The sequence below is a fragment of the Primulina tabacum genome, chromosome 6 (genome assembly GCF_025594145.1).
Source record: "Primulina tabacum isolate GXHZ01 chromosome 6, ASM2559414v2, whole genome shotgun sequence".
Taxonomy (NCBI): domain Eukaryota; kingdom Viridiplantae; phylum Streptophyta; class Magnoliopsida; order Lamiales; family Gesneriaceae; genus Primulina; species Primulina tabacum.
Genome location: NC_134555.1, coordinates 39581171 through 39602453, shown reverse-complemented (window position 1 = coordinate 39602453; position 21283 = coordinate 39581171). Strand labels below are relative to the sequence as shown.

Genomic DNA, 21283 nt, shown 5'->3' with positions numbered 1-21283 from the left:
ACATGATTTTGCTCACTATTTTTTACTATATAACTCAGTCGTTATTCGGTCGCTCTCAGTCGCCATTCGGTCGCCCTCAGTCATTTTTTTCTTATTTCACACTATGTTTAATTTCGTAATTTCTTATCTATGAAAACGTACCATAATATAGAAAATAAAATATAAAACACGAGTTTGCTTATTTGTTTTTGTTATATCTCTCAATCATCATTATCGCTCCCAGTCGTCATTCGATCGCCCTCAGTCATTTTTCCCTTATTTCACTATGTTTAATTTCGTAAGTTCTTATCCATGGAACAAATAACTAAACCATGGAATCCATGGAATGTAAAACAAATAATTAAACTATGGAACAAATAACTAAACCATGGAATCCAAAAAAGAAAAAAAAAACACACAATTGCATAATATCTAGTAGAAACACTACAAATCATTAGTTTTTGTTTGCAGTTGTACATGATCAAAAAAGCTACAAAACATCCCGACAACCACCATGGTATCGCTACAAAATCCAATCTTTATTCCAAGTACATGCTGTTAAATAGGGTCTACATGAGTCGACTATCTTGTCATTTATTTCATATGGATTGAGACGAGCTAATTCCACCTCGATGGTCTTGATCACCCATGCACCACAATCACCTCTGCAAAATTAATATTATTAAAATTAATCATGGAATAAATGTAAAATAAAATAAAATTGAATTTGGTAAAACAAACCCAGGAATATTCTGAGGGAATGACGGCGGGCGTGTAATCTTCCATGTATCGGTTACAGATATGTAAGAAAGTTTAGGCAAAAACTCAATTCCACAAATCTAACTAAAAGTAAAAACTCTATAAAATTAATATAAAACGATAAACTTACCCAAACTTCTTCTTCTGCCATTTTAATTACAAATGTTAAATGTATGGTTGTTTAAATGGTCCTTGATTAGTGAATTAGATCATTGATTGATGGAAAATTTCAATGGAGCTAAGAGAAGAACGGTCGGTCACCTAAAGAGAAGAAGGAATGATATTGTTAGTTTAACGTCACTCATAAAATACTTATATCAAATAGAATATTCAAAACTAAGAATTGAACTCATGCAAAAACAATTTTATAAATGATTTACTAAAAAGAAATAAATTAACCTCAAACACAAATAATTTATTAATAATAAATCGTTTAGTTGAACTTGCGGGCTGGGTATCAATTTTAGACCATTGATTGATTCAATGGAAAAATTTTCTAAGCTGGACTTGCGGGCTGGGTATCACCAAATCCGGATGGATTCCAGGGACATTCACAAGACAGCTTTTCGGACTCATGGGGATCATTATGAATTCACTGTTGTGCCATTCATTTTGAAGAGTTAAAGGATCAACAATTAAAGGATTGGGCCACCAAAGGAATATGGTATCAAGATTTGAAACGGAAATCTAACTTCACATAGTACAAATTAAGGAACATTCGATGGCGATCTTTTATAAGAATATATAACATAATTAATTGCTGCCAAAGTCAAAACTGGTACCATTATTACAATACAATCTGCATAATCCCTTAGGAGATAATAGGGTAAAGAAAGGAAGGAAAAGGGAACTCCGGTGCTTACCTCGAAGCATGAACAATCGCAAGAAATTCTGTGAGCTCGAAATGCCACCTTAATTGAACTGCAGCCAAAGCGAACATGATAACGATGAAAACAATCAAATGAAAACTGAAGAGTAAACCTGAAGCGAGAAGAAGACGACGAGGATCCAAATAGGTGATAGGAGGTAGGAATCCCATAAATATAAACAAAATCAAACACATACAATAAGATTATGAAAAGGAATCGACGGCGGCTCACCTTCCGTTTAAGATTGTAACGGTGCCACTCAGATTTGTAGTGAAGCTTCTGCTCAGAATCGTCGAGGAATTCCTTGTTGCAAGTGTTGCAAGTCAATCCCGGTGTCTGATGGCACCAAACGCAGAAGACAACAATGGGATTTCAAAAGAAAACGATAGGGTTAAATAAAAGAAAAAAATAAGGATTTGAAAATATTTAAAATGGGGTAGAATAGACATTTCCAAAATGAGGGTTAGTTTTGTAAATATGTGATTGTAGAGTTTCATTTGCCTAAATTTTCCCCCACTTTGCGGCCCTTGAAATCAAATAGAAGGAGCCGGGGTTCTATCATACAAGAAATACAGCTCCGAAAGATCATATTTTTTTCGCATGGAATCGACACCCTGATATGTTAATGTGATCAACAGCGGAAAAAGGTAAAATTCCTTTGATGGCCTATTTTCGCAGAAGGCTGGTATCATTTAGTTCTCTTCAGGTAATTTCTCCATCCATGCAAAGATCTTATGTTTTGGACTGTATTCATAATTGTATGTGGTTTTTTAATGAACTGAAGGCATTGAGTTGTAAGTGGGTTTACTGCAATTTCAAATATACTGCGTTTGGATGTCAGTTGAAGTTTGGAGGGTATTTGTTTCTGACAGTGTTTTTTCCCCTTTTTTTGTAATGCAGAGCTCGAATCGTTGTCCTCCTGGATTTTTGAAAGGTTTTTTCTTCCCCCCACCCCGAAAAATAAATGTATGTCTGATTTTAAATAAATTCTGTGTGGGGTATTTGTAGTGGTTGGAGTCTTTAACCAGAAATTCAGCTCAATTGTCACCTCACAGCCAGGAGTTCAGAAATCGGAAGAACAGGAGGGAAACCAGATTTTGGAGGATGAAATTGTTAACATCAGGCATGAATTTGATGCTGCAAGAGAGAGGTTTCTTCGAATACCGGATGCATTGAAGGAAATGCCCAAAGTGGATCCTAAAGGTTACAAGGATTACTCTGCTCAAGTATTGAAAGTTACTGTTGATGGGATAGTGCATTCACTTTAATTTCTGAAACAATGCTACTTTGTGTCTGTAATTTTCAGGCATATACGTAAATAAGAACTTGAGGTTGAATGATATCAAAGTATACGGGTTTGACTATGACTACACATTGGCACACTACTCTGCCAATTTACAAACTCTAATATACGATCTTGCCAAACAGTATTTAGTTAATGAGGTTTGTTACTGTTGTTAATTTAAAACATAATACATGTGCCAAAATCCACTTTTTGCGTGCTTTATTTCTTGGAAGCAACTAATGCCTTTGGCTTTCTGTGGGTTGTTTCAGTTTAGATATCCTGATTGTTGCTTGGAGTTTAAATATGATCCTTCATTTCCAATTAGAGGTTTGTACTATGACAAGTTGAAAGGATGCCTCATGAAGCTTGATTTCTTTGGGTCAATTGAGCCTGATGGGTGCTATTTTGGAAGGCGCAAGGTATTTAATGTCTATCTCACATGAGAGCATATGCTGACAGGCATTTGCATCCCTGGATCATTACTTATTTATCTCTGCAGTCTGCCGGCCCCTAACATCTTTGATTTTCGTCTCTACATAGAAGATCACCTATTGATCTATACCATTTGTCAGCTACTTTCTTGGTTGACATCTATTCATCGTAGTTGTCATTTTGTAATTTGTTCACGAAATATGAAGATTGAATTATTTGGATTTCAAGTATCATGAAATATTTGACAGGCTGAAATTTCTGGTCAGTTTATCTTGAATGACTTGACTATCTGATCGATAAGTGTTCTCAACTTCTGATTGCTGAAATTTGAACCTACAGGAAAAAGATTCAATTTTTATTGGGAGTGCAGTTCTTTGTGTTTGCTGGTTTATGTCATTTAAAGCCTCTATTGATCTCCATTCTCTGCTCCGTTCATCGCTAAAAATGCTCTCTGATATAGATTTCTTTTGGACTTAACAAACCTAAGACCTATAAAATCAGGAGGTTCTATATGTTTAATCCAACATCATTTAAAGGTGATACTCATAAGAAATATATAGTTTTATTCGGGTAGATGAGATTAGCCCAGATTCAGATCTCGGACCTACTCTGGGCCTAAAATCACAAAGGAGACCGTTAGAAGGGTGCGGGAGGGTGTTCCGGCGTAGTCCCTCTGACGCTCAAGTCAGGTACTAAGGATAAATGAGAGAGCATTTAAAGGGGCTGCTAAAAATTAATATAGTGAGTGAATAAATTAGGGTCTCAAACTTGGTATATATAGGAGAGCATATGAGGTCGATCATGGGCCACCTACCTTGGTTAGGAATAAGCCGGGGGTCCAAAGTCTGGTTTGGACCTGATCTTGATGGGCCCATTCATGGGGTATCACCAGTCTCCCCCTCCCAAGTCGAACTGAATCGCATGTTCGAAATTCGTTTAATTGTGTTGACCTTGGCTTAGAATATGTAAGCCCATTCTTCCCCTGTTGTCCATTAGTCTCCAAAATTTTGGAACAAAATGAAAAAATGTTATAAGTTGAATCACCTTCCATATCTCTATACATGCCATCCCTCAATCACCCTTCATTTTTTGATCGGTCAGATATGCTTTGGGCCCCCCGATAAATAGCCATCCTCTTCTCACTTTATTTTCCTCTCCCCACACTATTTCCTCATCCCTTCACTCAATAGCTTTTCCCTTCAGTTCCTCCTCGTCTCATCCCCTAACCCGCTCGCCCACAACCCTTGTCTCGCTCTCGCTTCACCCAGCGCCTCGCCCTCACCTTCTCCCATATCCACGCCCACGCTCCGCCCCAATTGCCCCGCCCACCACCTGTTCGTCGGATCACCTCACCTAGCCACCATTGTCCTTCGCCCTCGCCCTCGCCCTCAGCCTCGCCTCCCCTCTCCACACCTCGCCCTCGCCCTTCGCCACTTCTCGTCTCGCCCCTCTTTCCACAGCGTCGCTCGCCTCGCCTCGCCTTGCCTTTTCGTGCCTCGCCCTCTCACCCCGCCTCCTCCCTTGCTTCTCGCCCGCACCCTCAACTCGCCACCATCTCGCCTCATCTAACCACCATCTCCCCTTCGCCCCAGCACCCTCGCCTTCTCCCCCTCAGCCTCGCCTCCTCGCCACAGCCTCGTCTTCTCACCCCCAGCCTCGCCCTCGCCCTCAGCCTCGCCTCGGTCTCACATCTCGCAAGCTTCTCTCCGCCCAGCACCCCCGCCTCGCCCCACATCTCCGCCCGTCGTCTCGCCCTTGCACGTTTCTGGTCAACAGACTGCCAACGCAAACGATACGAGTTGCTCTCTTCCCAGGCTAACATTCTGTCTGACTTCAACGGTTCATTCGCTCATTTACCTAGTCTTTTACCTCCAGTATTTTCCTACGATTTTTCCGGGTAAGTTTTCCTGACCTACTTGTTTAGTTATCCTTAAAATCCATGTCTTCTTCTGATTTTTAGTTCAATTCCTCGAGTGCCTCCTAGAGGTATAGTGAGTCTGATGAGACTAGGACTTTCTTTGAATATCCCGAACTTTCCCACGACACCAAGATGAGGAGTTCGTAAGCCATAGTCGTCCTAGTAAGGAAATCCGTCACGTGAATGAACAAATGAACATAGCCAATGCTGATATCCTATGGTATGGCCACCTATCATCCAACATCTCTCCTACTAGTGAGTCAGACCTTAGGGCTTCCTGGCACATTCCCTCTTCCCACAAAATTATCATTCCGACCTCCAAAGACCGACTCTATCTAGCTCCCAAGGGTTGCTATACCTTTTCCAACATCAGTTAGAAGCAGGTCTCCGCTTTCCTGTATCTGAAATCTTCCAAGAGCTGAGCAGTCATTACCAGGTGCACCTAGGTCAACTCACCCCCAATGCCTTCCGTTCAACATGTAGCTTCATGGTATTACTACAAGCTCTAGGCTTTTCTCCAGATTGCACCACTTTCTCCCACTTTTTGGTCTTGGCCAAATCGAATGAAGGGTCTTTCTACATAACCTATCGATCCAGCCGCAAAGTTTTTGATGGGGTTCCTAGTCACGTAAAGGTTTGGAGAAAATATTTTTTTATCCAACCTCCCAAAGAATGGACTTGCACCACAGAGTGGTATCTCATTTTCACCTAGTCTACCCTCCCCAAGGGTTTCAAGAAGGATAAAGCATATCTGCGCATAGTGAGTGTACTAGAGGAGAGAGATGAAATAACAGCTTCTAGGCTATGTTGGTAGGACCTCATCCAACAATAACCGATTCCGGGGTATACAAGGGGTGTATCTTTGGTCCAGAAGGATGCTTATTGTTTGATCCTGACACCTATTGAGAAGAGGCCGATGTGATTGAGGTCGCGGAAAGTTTCTGTTTACCTTTCTGTTGGATTGATGGGCTTGGACCAGTGGGTGTTTTCTTCTTGCCAGAGTGATGAGGGTACTTGAATGAGGAGACAGGGATTAATCAGATTTTCTTAGGGGATTCGTAGAGGAAACCTGCCTCTAGGTTGAAGAAGATTAGCCTGCTTTTTTCTTCGCGGCAGTAGGCGAGCCAGCATGTTTATTTTCAGCAGTGGAGTAATTTACCTTTGTGTTTGTCGTGACGGCTGGTGTAACTTGCTTCTTGGTTGCCAATGATGAACCTCCACTTTCGCATTTTTCTCGAGCTCGCGGAGAAGTATAGCATTCATGACTCTAGTACCTGCGAATAAAAACAATGAACCATGTGAGAATGTTATCAAGGAGCAGAGGAAGTAAAAATGAAACAAGGTAGTGTAAAAAGAAGATAAATATCTACCAGCTTCCCCTTTCTGTTTAATTTTTGCAGGACTTAACCCAGCATAGCACATGATATCTTCAGATAAAAGTTTGGGAATACTAAAACATTGGTCCACTAGTACACTCGCTATGTGCATGTATGTTTTATCTTTCTTGAAACCTTTGGGAATGGTAGGTTTGGTGAAAGTGGGATACCAATCTGTGGTGCAAGTCCATTCTTTGGGAGGTTGGATAAAGAAAAAATATTTTGTCCAATCCTTTACGTGACTAGGGGCCCCACCAAAAAGTATGCGGCTGGATCGAGAGGTTACGTAGAAAGGCCCTTCCTTCAATTTGGCCAAGACCAAAAAGTTGGAGAAAGTTGTGCAATCTAGAAGAAGGCCTAGAGCCCGTAGTGATACAACGAAGTTACATATTGAAAGGAAGGCATTGAGAGTGAATTAACCTAGGTGCACTTGGTAATAACTGCTAAGCTCTTGGAGTAATTCAGATAGAGGAAAGCGGAGACCTGCTTCTAACTGAAGTTGGAAAAATGTATAACCACCCTTGGGAGCTAGATAAGGTCGGTCTTTGGAGGTAAGAATAATGATTTTGTGTTAAGAGAGAATGTGTCAGGATACCTAAGGTCTGACTCACTAATAGGAAATATGTGGGATGATAGGTGGTTATACTATAGGTATCAGCATTGGCTATATTCATCTGTTGATTCACGTGACGGATTTCCTTACCAGGACGACTATGGTTTACGATCTCCTTCTTTTGGGAGTTGAGAGAAGTTCGGAATCTTCAAAGGAATTCTTAGTCTCATCAGGCTCAATATACCTCTCGTTTGCACTCGAGGAATTGAACTCGGAATCAGAGGAAGACATGGATTTTAAGAGTGACTAAACAAGTAGGGGAAGAAAACTTACCCGGAAGAAGCGTAGGAAAATACTAGAGGTAAAAGACTAGGGGAATGAGCGAATGAACCGTTGAAGTCGAATAGAATGTTGTCCCGGGAAGATAGCAACTCGTATCATTGGCGTTGGCAGCCTGTTAACAAAGAACGGGCGAGGGAGAGACGGCAGCGTAGGAAAATAGTGGAAATAAAAGACTAGGGGAATGAGCGAATGAACCGTTGAAGTCGGATAGAATGTTGTCCTGGGAAGATAGCAACTCGTATCGTCGGCGTTGGTAGCCTGTTGACAAGAAACGGGCGAGGGCGAGATGGCAGGCGGAGGCGTGGGGCGAGGGGGAAGAGAGGGCGCTGGGCGGAGACAAGTGGGCGAGATATGTGAGAGTGTTAGAACATTTCATGTTCGCAATCTTGATTTTGATGTTAACAAAATTTGTTATTTTGTTTCTAATGAAGTTACCTAAGTGCGCAGAAAGCTACCAAGCCTAAACTGAAGCTATCGAGACGCAAACTGAATGCACCAACTGATCGCCCAAACTGAACCAGTTCAACTGATATATCAAAGACCAGTTTAACTGATTGTCCAGCTGATAGGTAGTTCAGCAGAAGACTTTCAGAAGCCCGGCCAGCTGATGAAAAGCTCAATTGATGAAGAGCCCAGCTGACCATTTCAACTGAATCAGTGAAATCAGTTCAGCTGACGAGCCAACTGATTTCACCACACTAGTTCAATACCAGTTCAGCTGACCAGTTCAGAACATCAGTTAGGAGCCAACTAGTTTGCAGAACACGACAAGCTTATCTAAGTGGAATTCAGCTGTGCGCATTAAGGAAAGAAATTGTCCAGTTAAAGGACAATAATGGACGTTGCAGCAGAGCTTAAAGTCAAGACGATCCAGAATGACTATCAGAAAGGACAAGTCACAAATATTGTGGAACGGATTCAACTGCAACGAACATATTTGATGAGTCTTGATGTACGGTCATGAAGCCTCTATAAATAGAAGATCAAGACCATCAACAAAAAAGTGCGTACGAAGATAATAAAACAAGAAAAATAGGGCATGCCATCAGCTTAATCTAGAAGCAAAATTCTCAGTGTGTGAGAACACTTTCGTGTTGTATTCATAAGATTAGTTCTCACACACGCACGCACAATCACTCGCATATACAAAGAGTAGAGCTTATTGATAAGTTGAGTGAGTCTTGTACAAAGACATTAAACTTGTGTATGTAGTTTTTAACACATAGAAGTTAAACAAATGTTGGCTGGAAGTTGCTGCCTTCAGTCTAGGCTAAGAGTTCAGTTAGGCACTGATGTAAGTCCTAAGCTGAGTGAGTTTGTACAAGGTGTTGTATAAATCAAAGTCTTTTAGTGGATCCTACCCGAGGTGGTAGAAAGGGTGACGTAGGAGCAATTGAAGTCTCCGAACATCCATAAACATATCTTGTGTACTTAACTGTTTAACTATTGTTTTCAAACTGATTTGATCAGTTCGACCTTATCAGTTCAGTTCTCACCGTAACTGAACTGATACATGCAAGAGCTGATCCCCCTTATTTCAGTTTTTCAGTTTACACAAGTTAAAAGGCTTTCAAATTAGTCAGCTTTCTTAACGAAGGATTATTTCGAGTATTTTCCGCTTGGGTTAAAACCAAACTCGATATAATTCATCGGTGTTTACATTCTTATAACACGAGCTATTGAAGCTCATGGAGAATATTGTGTTTGAAGCACGCTCGCAGGTGTTAGAACTGATCCTTCAGAGAGCAAAGCGAGGGCGAGGGCGAGGCGAGATGGTGCTAGGGTGAAGGCGAGAGGACGGTTAGATGAGGCGAGATGGTGGCGAGTGGCGGCTGTGGGCGAGGATGCGAGGAAGGGCGAGGGCAATGCGAGGCGGGCGAGGCATGGAGAGAGGGGAGAGGTGCGGCGAGTCGAGGCTAAGAGTGGAGTGGGGAGGCGCGGCGAGGCAGAGGCGAGAAGGGCGAGGGCAATGGTGGCAGGGTGAGGTGATCCGACGAACATGTGGTGGGCGAGGAGTTGGGGCGATGTGTGGGCGTGGATATGGGCGAAGGTGAGGGCGATGCGCTGGGTGGAGCGAGAGCGAGATGAGGGTGCTGGGCGTGGGTGTGGGCGAACGGGTTCGAGGGAGAGGCGGAGGTGAAACGGAAGAGGAGAGCTAGTGAGTGAAGGGAGGATGAAATATTGTGTGGGGAAAGGAGAATGAAGTGAGGAGGGGATGGCTATTTATCGGGGGGCGCTAAGCAGAGCTGACCGTTCAAAAAATGAAGGGTGATTGAGGGATGACGTGTCTAGGGATATGGGAAGGTAATTCAACTTTTAACATTTTTTCATCTTGTTCCAAAATTGTTTGGAGACTAATGGAGGAAGAATGCATGGCTCACATATTGTAAGCCAAGGTTAGCACAATTAATCGAACTTCGAACCTGCGATTCATTTCGACTTAGGAGGGAGAGACTGGTGATACCCCATGAATGGGCCCATCATGATTAGGCCCAAACCATGTTTTGGACCCCCGGCCCATTCCTAACCAAGTTAGGTGGCCCATGATGGACCCCATGTACTTTTCTATGAATACCGGGAGGGGCTATGTCGAGACAATTTCTCGGCCCCCTTCTAACGGTCTCCTTTGTGATTTTAGGCCCATAGTAGGTCCAAGGTCTGAATTCAGGCTTGTCTCATCTACCAGAATCGAATGTATTTCTAGTGAGTATCATAAAGGATGACATAAATATGCTACCTAGTGAGCTAACAATGTTTGAATAGCTCAAGAAAAATGGAGCTTTTTTTAAGTGCACATTGTCCAATAAAATGATATAAACTCTATGTATATTGCAGTTGAGCCGATCAGAAATTAATGACTTGTATGGCACACGACACATTGGCCGTTCTCAAGCTCGAGGACTCGTGGGTTTGATGGACTTCTTTTGCTTTAGTGAGGTTGGTTATTAGTCAATTCTTTTATATAGCCCCTTTATATTTGGCATTGTTTGGTTTATAGGATAAAAGTGTGATAAGTTAATAATTCCTTAGTTATCCCACGGTTCGATTGATTTTTTGGTTAACTTGTTGGCCCATGAAATTATAAAAAATCCCACGTTGTAGTTATAATTTGTGTGACAAATTAACCCTGAACCAAGGTGTGATAAGTTTTATGGACGTGGTTAAAGTTTACATTTACTATAATATCCTTCTCTCCAAAAGTACGGAACCGTTTTCATCGTTCAAAATAATTTTTTGTCAGGTGCAGAACGTTCATCCAAATAGATCTAAAATTTATATATATATATATATAGTAGAAGCGAAAGAGGGTTGTGGTTAGAAGGGGTGGAATTATTTTGGGTTTTTTCTTATTTAGTTTTTTTTATTTTACTCGGTGAAGAATATTCTAATATTGAGAGATCAAAACCCTAGAAAAAAAATCGATTGCTATTTCTTTGGTGGAAAAAAGTGTTGGAGGTAAGACGATGGTTGACGACAGCAGTGGTGGCAGCGAATGGTGAAGCAATATTAGAAAGTAATAAATGGAACATATTTTCATGTTTGTATTTCCAAGGTCTTCTGCTATGAAGTGCCGACATGTCCGGTTTCTGGAGGAGCAGAAGATGAAAGTTTGGCTGCAATCTTTTTTTTTTTAAATATTTAAAATAATATAATTTTTTAACAACATTTAATATGTATTTTAAAATTATTTGTGTATGGTTTCAGAAGGAAAATGATGATAACTTTGTATTTTTACACAAAATATCTTTTGCATAATAGATTAGTAGAAGAAATTTTTTATAAATATTATTATGTATTTATATTCTTTATCAACTTGAAAAAGAAAAAGGAAAAAAGAAAATTGATAGAGAGGGTATTTTGGTCATTTCAAGAAAATACACAAAATTTATCCACCATTTTAAAATCATATCAAATACTATATGATACATCACATTATATCATTTATGATCAACTTTCATTTTCTTATCACTCTAATTATTTATCTTACTTTTATACCATCACATGAATCAAACGATATCTTTGTATTTTATAATTCCATTTTCTTTTAACAACTGATTGTGCCATTGCTCTACGAGTTCTACTTTGTTTTGAAGCTCATTATCATTTTTAGGATTGATCTTTATGTTTTAGAATTTGGATCGATCTCTTCTCAGCTTATTGTGCTACAGGTAGCTGACGTTCAAAAACATTTGTTTCCGAAATTTTCGATGTTCTTCAATGCTTTTTTAGTCTATTTTGTTTGAAATTCTTTTGAACAAGATTAACCCCACTTGATGGTTTTTCATTTTTCTATAATATCAGTACTTTGCCGGTATTCAAGGTACATGCATGCAGGCATTTAATGTCATCGTTTTTGTTTAAGCATTTTTGGACATCATGTATTTGCCCCCATTTTCACCCATCATTTATATCATGAATGAGTAATATTTAAGAAACATTGCTTAATCTGAACAAAAAAAGAAACATTGCTTAATCACCCCTGTAAAATTATATAGAGATCAATTCATCGTACCCAAAACCATTATTTTAGCTTCATCAGTGGCTTCTGATTGGTTTCTTTTAGTTCTCTTCCCGGACAGTTGGCAGTCTATGACTAATGTGAGGATTATGGGAACTTAGAACAAACAATTCTACATTCGAGGATGTTGTCAACACCTATCTTGAATTGAACTGGGTGCAGGGCTTGATTTCTAAACATAAAAAAAATCATGTCTTGATGAGATTGGAGAAATAAAAGGCAAGCCACTCATTTGTTTATGAGCACATTGTTTAGAATTATCTGGATGGAAAGCTCATTCTCGTGGAAACTTAAATCATGTGATAAAATAATTTATACTTGCCTCTCTGCAGTGTTCAAGTAGAATGGATGCAGACTCATGGAATATGAACAGTTGCATCTGAACAATGAAAAATTTCTGAACCCAATTTGTCCAGGATTAAGGTAGTCATAATTAATGAACGCATGATTCTCATGGATATTCTAGTCTTAGTTTAGGATTTAATACTCTCTACATGGTTGTCATTGTGCGATTTGCAAGAGAATTATTGTTCCCACTGGCTAACAAGTTTGTTACAAGTCAGAGCCTGCAGTTCATTACGAGCTCGATAAGCTACTTAGGCAATCGATATCAACAGCTTTTTAGATATTGAAGTTTATATTGTCTATTTTCAATGCTGAAATTAGTGAAAAATATGTTTTCAGCACATTTTGGGCTAATGAATACTGATAATAGTACGAGGTGATGTCAAAGGCAGCTACTCTCTTAGGTGATAAGGATGATTTTTTATGATAGTTTCGTTGCTTTTACTTTTCAATTCTAAATGCTTAGGCATATTTGTTAGTGTACTTTACTACTTCCCCTGGTTTAACATTAATTCTGCGATTTCAGCGAGGTTGGGATCTATTTCTCTGTTGCTCTTAAACCGAAGGGTATTTAGCAATGGGATGATGTAGATTTAGTTAATAATCATACTAAGGATTTCGTCGAAAAAGTAGAAGCTTCAAAAGGTCAATGTTAAATAATTAATACTACTCCTATGGAAATAATTATCATATGAGTGATGCTTACATTATGGTACCTTGTGAGCCTTTTGGAAAGTTTAAACCTTTCGTAAGGGGTCATTTCATTGAAGAATCGAGCTTATTTGTGTGAACAATCTGTTTTGCAGTCATGTCTATTGCTGATATTGTACAACATTTTGTCAACGCTAAGCTGGAATTTGACGCTGCATATGTCTATGAAGATGTGAATCAAGCAATTCAGCATGTACATCAAAGTGGGTTAGTTCATAGGGGAATTCTTTCTGATCCAAAGAAGTACCTTGTGAAGAATGTATGTTTTTTCAATCTTGTTTTTCGCATTTGCTGTCGTCTTATTAGTGTTTGTGAAAACTTTTTCTCATTATCAAGGAAGATTGTGCAGTTGTTTGCTCAAATTATTTACCGCTCAATTCCAGGGTCAGCTGCTACGCTTTCTAAGAATGCTTAGAGATAAAGGGAAGAAGCTTTTCTTGTTGACCAACTCTCCATATTACTTTGTGGATGGAGGAATGCGGTTTATGTTGGAGGTAATTGTCATGTCAGTAGACAGCAGTAATCCTGGAAACAATCAATTCATATCTCAATTTTTTTTTCACTTTTCTAATATTTAATTTAATTAAAAGATGCATAATGGTGAAAGAACTATTTTAATTTGTTTGTCCGGTGGAAACTTCTGGTGGTAGGTATCCTGTGCATTATAAACAATCAAGGTTTATGCAATATTTCTCTAATATTTGCTATGTGATTTCATTTTTTTACTTGTCCGTGACAAATGAGTTGGGTAAAATTTGTCCCTGCTGGAATTTCCCCCGTTAAACTTTTGGCTCTATGATGGTTGAAATGTGACCTTCAATGGCATACCATCGGACACATAAATGAATACTAATTTTTTCCACATTAAGAGAGATGGTTGAAATGTGACCTTCAATGGCCTACCATCGGACACATAAATGAATACTAATTTTTACCACATTAAGAGATGCTCTTTTTTCTTCTTTACATTTCTTTTGTACTCATTTTTTCTAAGTGTTCATCTGTTCCCTGCGTGCAAAGTGATTTTTGTGTCGGAGTTCAAGTGTTAGTTCATCCTATGGTTTGACTAGTTGTCCGAGGTTCTTGCTAGGAATAAGTCTTCCTGGTTAATTTCCTCTCATCTCAAATTTTTTGGTTAAAAGATATATGTAGAAGAGGATAAGTTTGAAAATTAGTTTGTAGATTATGTTATGAAACTTGATGTGATAACCAATTAATATATTTTTTAATGATTGATTGATCAAGGTAGAGAGATGAGAGTGATGGAGTAATAAAAAAATTTTGATAGGAGGGTTTGGAAATTAGGTGGTTTAAAATTTTGAAGAATCTGGTTAGAAAAATTTGAGGCTGCACTCTCTTTCAGGATGAGAAAAGTGAATTTTTGTGTATCAAACAATATCAGTTTCTTGTTGAACATGGTGCTGTGGAGAACTCTTCTATTTGTGGAGACGGTCTTGCCATTTTTTTTGCCTTATTGTCTAATTTTATCTTTGTGGTGATGCATAATTACTTTGCCAGACACATTGTTTCTATTCTGTTTGCTATTTTTGTTTGTCCTATTATCTCGATGTCCATCATGTATTTTACCCCTTTTGTTTTCACTAATCCTTCCAATCCTATAACCACTGCAGCAAGTTGCATCTCATCCAAATGGCATAATAAACAGGGCTGTCCTTTTTCTCTGCACCTTTAAGTATAACCCCACCCTTCTGCTTTATTACGAATCAACTTATCCCATGTCCTTTTTCTCATACCGTTAGTTATTAAAACTTACTCAAAATTTATATGCAACAGATACGACCTTTTCTTTTTTCTTGGGCAACAATCTGTGTGCTCAACTGATCCTATCTAACTTGTAGATGTGTCTATAATATTTGGATTGACTACTAGAAACAAATTAGATTCTGGATTGCTGCTTATCTCAATGAGAAACAATTTTACTATAATATGTTGGAGAGGTGGGTCTACGGTGCCTCTGCTGTTCACATTGATGAAACTTTCCACCATAAGACCTGCAAAAGTTTTATCCGATTGACAATTTTTTCAGAACTTTGTACAGAATGGCTATCTCACCATCATTATGTTCAGATGCTTATTTGATTTAGACTATCAAACTAGGTTTATCTACTTTTTGTATTTGGAAGCATTGTTCCTAGCTACTATACATGTAGTTTTGTTTGCCACGTTTTTCGTTTGTCTTCTATGTATAGAAATAAAAATGCTGGAAAAATGTAATGGGTGTCTTTTGTTCCTCACGAACTAGGACTCGTTGCGGCACCAGGACTCTTGGAGGGAACTATTTGATGCAGTGATTGCTAAAGCCAATAAACCGGAGTTCTACACATCAGAACATCCATTTCGATTCTTTCCTCCACCCTTCAGTTACTTCTTGGAATTCATCATATCCTTTTAATACTAAATAAACTAAGTCTGATTGTTAACTGTAGTTGTTAAGCCATTCCATTGATCTATTTTATGTTGAAACCATAATAACATCAGTGTGCAACTAACTGGTTACAACAATTTTTCAGTTTCCCACATATACCTGTAGCTGTTAAGCCATTACTATGAAATTCCTTTTGTTTCATCTTTCTTTTTTCTCATCTGGAACTTCTGTGTAGCTGTTACGATGAGGAGAAAGATACTTTGGCGTTTTCAAAGGTAGATGCTTTTTCACCCAATAAAATTTATTACCATGGATGCCTGAAGACTTTCTTACAAATAACAAAGTGAAAGGTCCTGAGGTGTGCTATTTGGATGAACTCTTGTTTGAAGTTCTGTTATAAATTTTTATTTACTATTGAACAACTTGAACTTGCAAAAAGTGGAACATTTGTTATTGGTTTCCAATGGAAATTAGGTGATATACTTTGGGGATCACCTCTTCAGCGATCTACGAGGGCCATCAAAATCTGGGTGGCGTACGGCTGCTATCATCCATGAATTGGAAGTATGCCCTTATTTCTTTTCAAATTTTTTTGTTACATACTTTGAAGTAATTATGTTTTTACCATAATATATGTGAAAGGGTGGGTGCTTAAAGTCGATTTGGAAAAGACGTATGATAACGTGGACTGGAGATTTCTGGACTTTGTGTTACAAAAGAAAGCTTTTGGTGTTAGACGGAGGAAGTGGATGATGGGGTGTGTATCCAATGTCTCCGTCTCGATTTTTATCAATGAACGGCCACGTGGTGAAATTTTAAGGTGAGAGAGGTCTAAGGCAAGGGGACCCATTATCTTTTTTTCCTCTTTAACCTAGTGATCGATGGACTGGGGCGTTTGGTAGACGGGGCTAAGATAGCAAATAATGTAAGAGGGCTGGAAGTAGGGAGAGATAAGATAGAAATCTCTAATATCCAATTCGCGGATGATACTTTGTTCTTTATCCAATCTGAGAGGCATATGCTGGCTTTGGTCGTAATTCTCAATTCTTTCAGCCTCAAATCGGGTCTGAAAATTAATTTGGAAAAAAGCGTTTTGTTGGGAATTAATTTTATGGAAGAGGAGGTCAAAGGTTTGGCGTTAGCGATTGGGTGTAAAAAAGAAAAGTGGTCGATTAAGTATCTCGGGGTACTGTTGGGTGGCAATCCTAAGAACGTTGATTTTTGGGAACCCGTGGTATCTAAAATGTCCCAGAAACTGTCAAGTTGGGAAAAGGCGTTTCTCTCAAAGGGGGGTCGACTTACATTGATAAAGTCAGTGTTAAGTGCGATGACAACATATTTTATGTCTTTATTTAAAGTGTCAATTCGTGTGGCAAAAAAGATGGAAAAATTAATGAGGGATGGGGACGCGCATTGTCATGTAGTAGTCTGGGATCAAGTTTGTAAACCAATAGATGGGGGGGGCTGGGCTTGGGGAATATTTGTTTGAGGAATAAGGCACTGCTAGGGGTGGTGGAGATGTTCGGTGAAAAGGGACTCCTTGTGGAAAAAAGTCATCAAGAACATTTATGGTCTACAAGATAATGGGTGGGACGTGGGGTTGGCTAGGAACTCGACATTTAGAAGTCCTTGGAAATTTATCTCGTTCGTACCCTGGTTTTCATCGGTTTGGGACGTGGGGTTGGCTAGGAACTCGACATTTAGAAATCCTTGGAAATTTATCTCTCGTTCGTACCCGGCTTTTCATCGGTTAATAATTATGGTGGTGCTCAAAAGGGGGAATCTCATTCGGTTTTGGGAGGATATTTAGTAACTTCATCAGTGTCGTCATTCTCTCGGTTAACTCAAACTTTGACAGGGATGTGCATTTTAGAAGAGATTTAAATGAAGTCGGATTGGGAGAGTTTAGCACGTTACTAGGGATCTTAGATACAGTTAATCTAGAGTTGGGCACGGAGGATTTTCCGGTTTGGCAGGGGGATCCTTCTTGTTTTTTTTGTTAGGTTTTTCTATGACTCTTTTTTCCCGATTAGCAATTTTCCTTTATTCATGTATTACAATAATGTCTGGAAAGTACCTATCCCCCTTAAGGTTCAAGGTTTCTCGTGGATCATGGCTGTGGGAAAACCGCAGACTTGCGGTGCGCTGCAAAAAAGACGGCCTGTCTGTGCTTTATGCGCGCGTTGGTGTAGTTTATGCCGGAAACAAGAGGAGGACCAAGACCACCTACTGTTGCATTGTTCCTTCACGAGGGGAGTATGGATAAAAGTGTTGCAAGAGTTGGGTTTCGAGTGGACATTTCCAACAAAGGTGCAAGACTTGTTTCTTTTGGAGCCAAGCTTACTTTCTAGGAGAAGAACTAGGAGCTTTTGGTATTTGGTAGTTCAGTGCTTCTTTTCGTCAATTGGCTGGAACGAAACAAAAGAATTTTCATGGACACACTAGAGTCTAGGGACGAGGTCTAAGAGAAGATCAAATTCAGAGTTGTCATTTGGACGACAAAGTTGCCAGAGTTTAATCACTTTTTTATATCAGATCTACTCAGGGATTGGTAATTTATTTACAGTTGACGATAGTGTAGTAGTCGTTGAGGGGTGTTTTGCAGATTTCTCATCCGCCTTTTTGTAATTTTTTCTACTATTCTAATAAAATTATTGTTTCAAATAAATAAAAAAAAGGATATTGTAATCTTGAACCATGTAAGAATTATTATCTCCAGAAATGTACAATTGCCAAATCCAACATTTTCCCTGCTAAATTTTGATACCTTGGGAGACTTTTTCTCCAATGTAGGAAGGCATCCTGCTTAAATCGATCCCATTTAACAGCAAAATAGTTGCTAACTGCTAAACCGGAGAGGGACAATTTTTTTTTCTAAAAAAGGATAAGATTTTGCAGTCTAAATATTACACGATTGTGCTATTTCTTCCTGGCTGTGGTGCTTCTTTTGAGATATGCAAGCCAGTAGATGTGAATGTTCTGTATCCCAAAAGATTTTGTTCATTGTCCACTGTGATTGAATTTGTGAGAACTCCTTGAACCTTTTGTCTTTGTAGTACTGGTTTTCATGTTCATCCTGTTGCCAGATTTTGTCAATCACGCCTGAGTGAGCTAGAGAGTGAAAAGCAGACTTATACTTTTTCAATAAGAATAAATCTAGATTAAAAAAATTGCCAAGTGAAGTCTATGCATCTGGGCTAGCTTCATATTCTAGGACTCTAGCAGACTCTCCTTGAGCCGTTTTAGATTTCACTAGTGTATCCCAAAAATCTGTTGTGCACGTGACTGAAGCTTCACACTGAACCAAATTCTCTGTTATGAAGTTCATACAAGGAAGAAAAAATTCCTTTTGTTAAATACTCACTTGTATTTGTCTGATGGTCATGTTTGATGCGTGAAAAATCAATAATATCTCTTTTTTACTTATTTACAGAGTGAAATACAAATCCAGAATGAGGATAGTTACCTTTTTGAACAGGTAACCACCCTTTCAAATGGGAAATCTTGACTTTCTTGTGTTTGCTCTCTATATTATTCTGAAACGAACACGCATCCTCTTCTCCAACAGGCCAAGTTTCATATAATACAAGAGCTTCTCGGCAAACTACATGCTACGGTAGCCAAGAGTGGAAAAAGTCAAGCATATGCATCTCTTCTTGAGGAGCTAAATGAAGAGAGACGGAAAGCACGCAACATTATGAAAGCCATGTTTAATAAATCATTTGGAGCTACATTTCTGACTGACACAGGCCAAGAGTCTTCATTTGCATATCATATCCATCAATATGCCGATGTTTATACAAGCAAACCTGAGAACTTCCTGTTCTATCCGCCTGAAGCATGGCTTCATGCACCTTTTGACATAAAAATCATGCCACACCATGTGAAGGTAGATTTTTTATACCAAAGATACAAAAAGAAAGAGTAAACTGCATACAATCTTTTTCAATTATTCTTTTGTTATTTTCATGTCAAACAGAAGTGTGATTTCCGCTGTCGTATACAACATTTGTTTTTTGACACAAATTAATAAGAAGTTATCGTGTACACCAACACAAATGGTAGGATGCCGCATTGGTTTCAGTGACTACATTGTTTCATGATTCTCTATTCAGGTCAAACATGGAGTAATAGGAAGGAGTTTTGCTGATATTGGTTCTTTACATTAGCATCTTGTTGAATCTTTTGTAGCAATACTCATTCTTCACCGCACCCCTGCTTTCTTGTTAATTTGAATGTAACAGCAGAACAGATAAATTTGCAGGGTTAAGCATTTCAATTCATTGAAGCATGTTCTGATGTTCTATTATTATTTGATAGCAGCATTTAAAAAAAAATTATGCTTGTTTAAAATCCTTTTGACTAACGAAGCAAATCTAGAGCAAGACAAATTCCTGCTGTAGTTGGCATTATTTGGTGACGTACGTTTGATATATTCTGCTTATGATTTTCAGTTTTTGCAAAATAAGCTTGTCAGATCTTATTCTCATTGTTGCCTGTGTTTTCTAATCAAGTATGATTATTTCCTCCCAGGTTCCTTCAAGCTTGTTGAGAACCTGATTCTTTATCATTCCACCCGTCAATGTGGAAATTGATGTAAAATAAGTCCTATTCCTTCAGCTCTCTGGTAGCTGGTATACACGTTGAGGCTCTGTTGATGGAAAAAATTAGTTTTTCGACGGCCATGACTAACAAAGTTTGACGAGTGGACAAACCAAATTGTAAGTTGCTATGGGCTTTGTCCTTTTCTCTGTAACTTGTAATTGGTCATGAAAGATAATATGATTTATTAGGATCACATACCGAAAATAAATTACAAACGATTATCTGTTACCATATGGTATGAGCTGGGTGGGATACTAAATAAGGATGACAATGAGTCGGTTTGGGTAGGATTTTATATCATCCGTCTTCGTCTTCATTTATTATATTCATTATCATCCTCGTCGGGTATTCAGTTTCATCCTCGTATCCTTTTAATGATTGAATATTCATATCTTACTCAAATATCATATTACTCATTTCTCAAATTTAAATTATTTCAATGAAGATATTGATATTTACTAAATTGTTGAGGACACTAAAGAATAAATTAAATATAAAAATTAACGAATTAAACATTATAGAAATTATAAAATATTTGAAATGATTTATTTAATGTCATTATCCAATAAAAATAACATCACTTATAATAATAATTTCTTCATTTCATCCAACTAATATTATTCAACAAAAGCATATTAAAATTAACATTATAGTCAGAAAATCATATTTTATATATATATATATATATATAAATATATATATATATATATATATATATATTTATATTCCGAAACCTAATGGAGGAAGACATTTAGAGAATTTTTTACTCGATTAAATAAATAAATAGTCGAGTAAGAAAATTTTCGGGTGTGGGGTATTAATTTAATTTAATCGGATATTCGATTCGCGTATGAGTACGATTTTTTAAAATCTGTTTCCATCCTTACATCCGAAAATTTTCTTACTCGGCTAGTTATTTATTTAATCGAATAAAAAAATTCTCTAAATGTCTTCCTCCACTAGCTTTCGGAAGAAATTATCATCTCTATGCTAAATGTGTTTACTAAATGTGTTTGGCTTTTGGATATATAGATTCTATCATTTGCGTACGTGTAAGTATAAATGTATGGACGAAATTGTGTGCGCGATGGGGAAGAAAAAAACACAACACAAAGTTGGCAATTTGAAATTCATATGTGTGCATGCCTCGGGCAGGTAATACTCAGGGCCGTGTCTATGTAGAGATATAAGGATTCATTGACTC

The 21283-nt window shown here is 38.4% G+C and overlaps 1 long non-coding RNA gene and 1 pseudogene across 2 annotated transcripts; one reads left to right on the top strand and one right to left on the bottom strand.

Annotated features, from left to right (window-relative positions):
• Positions 1 to 381: 381 nt before the first annotated feature.
• LOC142548205 (uncharacterized) lies at positions 382 to 1995 on the bottom strand. Of its 2 annotated transcripts, XR_012820942.1 has the most exons (5): positions 1839 to 1995; positions 1602 to 1659; positions 869 to 999; positions 721 to 758; positions 382 to 644 (listed from the first exon to the last, which is right to left on the bottom strand). It is a non-coding gene; the product is annotated as an uncharacterized LOC142548205 (long non-coding RNA). The 2 variants fall into 2 exon arrangements; XR_012820941.1 differs by lacking the exon at positions 721 to 758.
• Positions 1996 to 2109: 114 nt separating this feature from the next.
• Positions 2110 to 20341, top strand: LOC142549462 (uncharacterized; annotated as a pseudogene).
• Positions 20342 to 21283: the final 942 nt, after the last annotated feature.